This window comes from Condylura cristata, unplaced genomic scaffold (assembly GCF_000260355.1).
Source record: "Condylura cristata isolate star-nosed mole 26May11 unplaced genomic scaffold, ConCri1.0 scaffold00010, whole genome shotgun sequence".
NCBI classification, from domain to species: domain Eukaryota; kingdom Metazoa; phylum Chordata; class Mammalia; order Eulipotyphla; family Talpidae; genus Condylura; species Condylura cristata.
In genome coordinates, this window is record NW_004567111.1 from 18,850,794 (window position 1) to 18,856,201 (window position 5,408).

The following is a 5,408-nucleotide window of genomic DNA, read 5'->3' on the forward strand; positions in this document are numbered from 1 at the left end:
GGCCCACGGTGCTCAGATTAGGTGATGATAAATACTTGAATGAGCGGGGATTTATAGCAGGTAGGTGCAGGGAAGAAGAGGCAAAGGGGTGGGGACTGTCCTCACCCCATGAAGTCAGTGATGAGAACTGTGGTGCACACAATGTTTAATCCAGGACACTTACCCCCCACACACTCCACCCCCGCTCCCCAGTGTTCCGTATCACCCCCTCATCTACGGTCACCCCGCAGCCGCCAAATGTCCTTTCTTGTTTGGATTTACACCTCAGTGAGCTAGAAGCTGCTACTTTGACGCTCCCCTATGGACCTTTAGCCACTACAAGCAATAGGGTCCATCATTCCCCCTTTGGGTGAGACACACGTGGCTGTTACACACAAACGTTGATGTCCGTTTATATATAGTACGCTGAAGGTGGCTCATCTCTTGTTTTACACGACAGCAGCTTACAGAATCCTTTGAGCAGGGCATTCCAACACTGTCACAACTGCAGAGAACCATGGTTATATTTGTAAAAGTGTTGGAATAAGTAACTACCCTCCCTAAGCCAACCCCCTCCCAACCCCCCATTGACAGGAGGGGCTTCCACCAGCCCTCAGGAGATTGGGGTGATCCCCAACTCCTGCCCCCCCCCACAGACTTTAGCCCGCTTGTTGCACCAGGTTGTGAGGTTCTGGCGGGCCCCATTTAAACACCCACTTAACTAGGCATTGGGTGCTCCAGTCCTATAACTCTCCTTATACCAGCACTCACCATGCATGGCTAAATTGGCTTCTCCAAAGACCTACCCAAGACGAGAACAAATGAGAAGAGAAGAATGCATTCATCCTACCCACGAAAGCTCAAGTACAGGGTCTGATTTGAAAAGCATGGAAGGATTGCAAGTGGTCTTGCCCTTGAGTGTGACTTCATACTAGTTGAAAGAAACATCTCTAAAGCGACACTGCAGTTTTTAAACCAGTCGCTAGGGGGCAACAGCGGATCTTCACATCTAGCTCAGGACTTAGCAGTTACCAAAAGCAGCCTTAAGTTGATCTTTCTTGGTCAGTGGTGGAAACCCCCACTCCACCCCAGCCCCTCCGCCCCCCCCACTTTTGTCTGCACCCTCTTTCCTCCAGTTAGCCCTAGCTCAGCCTCTTAGTAGCTCCCATCTGTGTTGGTCTAGTCTGGCTCTGACTTCTGATATCTTGGAAGTGATCCCAGCACCCCAAGCTAAAAAACGCTTGCACATTATTCTTGCCTGATCCCTCACTGTGCTGGTTACTAATCTCAAGTCCATGTTTTTTTAAACCTTCAGGCCTGTCAGTGGGCTACATTTTAATCCAAGTTTAATACATTGGATCCTTGCTCAGTCAGACTAAGAACATTAGGAAGATTACTGTAGTCTAATAAAATCAAGTTTATCAATGGTTTGTGTGAACATTAGTGTTAAGAAATCCATTTAAATTACATCATGAGTCTAAAGTGCCCACCTATGAGTAAATCAGCACCCTACAGGGACCAATTGCCTTGCATCTCCCAGGAGAAATGAAGCTTTTTTCCCCTCCGGTGGAGTTGAGGGAGAGGTTTTCCAAGGGTTATATGGGGTGCTGTTAGTGTTGGATTCAGACATGTATGTGGGTCTGGCCATGAATGCACTCTCCAATCTGCCTTCTCTTGTGTGGCTTGTTTCCAAAAGATTCCTTTAAGCTGTTGAAATAACTGATTGCTTTTGTTTGAGGTCTCTAGTTGCAGTGTGGGAGATTGAACATCAGAGGAACTCTGTGGCATCTTCCCAAACTTTGGAAAAGAGAGTTATAGTCTTCTGAGGCAGGGTAGAGTTTAACTGAGACTTAACTGAGCAGTGTTCTGGTAAGGTCTAGACTAGCAGTCAATGTAAAACTGCAAAGTAGACCCAGGATTCAATTTGCTTGGAAACTATGAAGTTAAATAGAAATGTCTAGAAATCCCCTACTGTGTGGTTCCAGAGTGGTGAAGATTGTTATTGTGGCTGCTTTGTTCAGTCAAATGCCTGAGCTTCGTCTGGCAAAGATGGAATTTTTCATTCTTAGCAATATAATTTCAAGCAGTAAAGTCTCTCTAAGTCTAATAAGGGATGTAGGGATGTAATTGATGGAGATGGTAGCTTTTATCTTTAATAATAAATAACAATAAAACTGTTTTTTTTTAAATAGCTTGTTAAAAATACAAAGTTGTCATTGATCTGTACATGCAGAAGTAACTCAGGGGCACCTAGTTAAATCATGTAACTGCATTCTTTGCCATTTCTCTCCTGTGATTACAAAAGAAAATTCGGCTACACATATGGAAATACGGATTTTTAAAGTTTTTTGTTACATTGTGACAAATGCATCCTGCTTTAACTACTCTTAATTACAGACCTCCCTGTTTCTGGGCCTAAAATTCTTTTTTACAGCGCTTTAAGAAATTATTCATTGTCACCTAGGATGAAGGGGGTGTGACGAGGTCTAGCATTCAATCTTCTGTGCCAGCTTTGGAACTGAGAGGTGAAAAAAAGTCTAATGCACAGATTTTAAAATGTTTCTTTTTCAACTTAAAAAGTATTTTATATCAATATCTGTATTTTCTTTTGAAATAAGTTGCATGGAAATCCAGCTAAAGACAGAATTCATACTTTTTCTTGTTTTTTCCTCTTAAGATAATTTTCTGATCCTTAGTCAGAGGCGTTACCCATTGTGCCACTGGCTCACTCTAAAGATAATTTCAAAGAACAAGCTACTGCTTAACTTTTAGGGTCCTCTGCCATGTGCTCTTCCTTCCCCAACCTCAAGAGTAGTAGCTGCAGCCTCTGCATTTCCCAGACGCGAAGTTTCCGCGGGTGGGGCTTCAGTATCACCCACGCGAGACCCCTCCGGTGTCTCACCCCTTCCAGCCTGGCCGCCCGCGGGTCTGTGCGCACAGCCCTCATTCGCCGCGAGGGGGCGCGCGGGTGAAGCGCGCCGCTACAGGATCCCAAACAGAGGGCAGCTGTCGCCGTCCCCAACCTGGCTGCTGAGACTTTTCCACCTCCGCTCAGTGCTTGGGGCTGAAGCATTTTAGGCTGAGAAGCTAAGTTCCAGCAGCCCCTTTCCTGCTGGCGCGTCGTCTTCTCTCACCAGCATGAGGAATGGTGGACAGAAGCTTCTAAAGTCATTTTCTTTCCCCTGGGTTTGCTTCTTTGTAGTTTTGAACTATCTAATGCGTGTCCTTCCACCAGCTCCGCTTGGTCTCCAGGCCGAACTGCGCTTTCCACAGGAAGGGCAACAGGGGATGTCCATCATCCAAGTGTGTAAGCAGCGTTAAGGCCATTGTGGGCCACCCTTTACCTAACAGATTGTACCATGGTAACTATTTTTAAGTGCTCAGCTCGTGATATTAAAAGTTCATGCACACTGTTACTCAACCATTTCTACATTCTTCTTTTTTTTTTCATCCTAAGCAGAAACTCTACCCTTTTGTGGTATTGTGATTTCTAATAATTATGGACATTTATTTGTCCTTCAGCTTCTGGAAGAACTCCTAAAACCAAGTTTTTTTCTTGAAAGATAAGAGCCTTAAGGATATTTCTTGTAAATGTTGATAGGGTGACTCTGGAATGCTTTTAGGGATGCAGCCATTATGGAGGGTAGGGAACTTCCATTTGGAAAGGAGAGAAGGACTGAAGGTTCAGTGAGTCACTGAGGCTGTGATTAATCAGGCATACCTTAGTATAGATGTCTCCTTAAAAACCCAAGAGGACAAGGGAGGGAGTGCTTTTAAGTTGGTGAGCACTTGGATATTTAGGGGAGGTTACCCCCTGGGTAAGAACTTAGAAGCTTCCAACCTTTCCCCCATTCTAAATTTCTCTTCCATCTGGTTGTTCCTGAGTTACATCCTTTTATAATAAACCCATATCCCAGTTCTGTGAGCTTATGTAGCAAATAGAACCTAAGAAGATTGAAACTTTTACAAGCGCAGGTAACAACTGGGACTTGGGGCCAACATCTAAATTTGCCGAACTGAGCCCCTAATCTGTGTGATACTATCTCCAGGTAGATAGTGCCAGAATTGAGTTGAGTTGTAGGACACCCAGCTAGTGTCTGAGAATTGCTTTTTGCTGTAAGGGGGGAAAGCCACCCACTGGAATTGAATGCTGACTATTGCTCTTATATCAATACTTCCTCATTTCCTCTCTCCCTGGCCCCTGGTAACCTCTAGTCTACTTTCTGTCTCTGTGTATTTGACTACTCTAAGTACCTCTTATAAGTGGGACCATAAAATATTTGGCTCCTCACGGCTGACTTCTTTCACTTAGCATAATTGTTGGGAGTGACCAAATGCAGAGATTTACTGAGGGACTGGATAAGGGCAGTAATAAATCAGGCCTTACATCCAAAGGTGATAAGGCGGTAATAAATTGTGGGCTTTGCATCCAATTAACTCCGGGATGGGACTAGATGAAGGTGATAACGAACTGGGCCTTACATCAAGGGACATAGCGATTAGTCACCCCTTTGGAATTCAAGTTTTAAACCTATATAAGAGACCCTTCCCCCCTATAGGGGTGGCAGTAGCTGTGGACCCTACTCTTGGGCTCTGTCTCAGCTGCTGTCCGAGAGCAGTAAACTGTTTGCTCAGCCTCTCTTCTTTTCATCTTTCTTTCTTGCGGCTGGTCACAGAAGTTGGGGCAAAACAATAATGTCCTCGAGGCTCATCACCGTTTCAGCATGTTTTACCTTTTTAAAGGTAGAATAATACTCCATTGTACGCATATATAGTTTTTAATCCATTGATCTATTGGTGAATAACTGGGTTATTTTCACCTTTGCCTGTAGTGAATAATACTATTATGAACTTTGGTGTACAAGTATCTGTTGATTATCTGCTTTTGATTATTTTAACAGACCTGTTAGTAGAAATGTTGGATTATATGATAATTCTATGGTTTAACTTTTTCAAAGGTCCACCACAATGATTTCCACAGTAACTACACCATTCTTTTTAATAATGCTTTCCAATCTTCCACTCATTAAGCCATACTGTAGGGCCTGAAATTTGATAAAGTTTCCAAAGAAGTGTTGAAAGTGCATTTCACCTTCATCTTCAATCTATCTTGGGCAGATGTTTCCAGAATTACTGGTTTAAAACCCACTTTACATTTCTCTGCTTTTCAAAATGCCCTATTTGCCCTTAGTTATATCCACTACTAATAAGTGGATATAAATCCTATCACAGATAACTATATAGCTCTAACTATATATATGTGTACATTATCAGTGCATGGATGTATATTTATGCAAGGATGTATACATACGTGTATATATGTATTTAATATACATACATATACATCACAAGTAGAAGATATATTTTTTAAAAGATTTATTTATTTATGCATACAGACCTGGAGTACAGATCTGAGGTGCAGGGGTGGT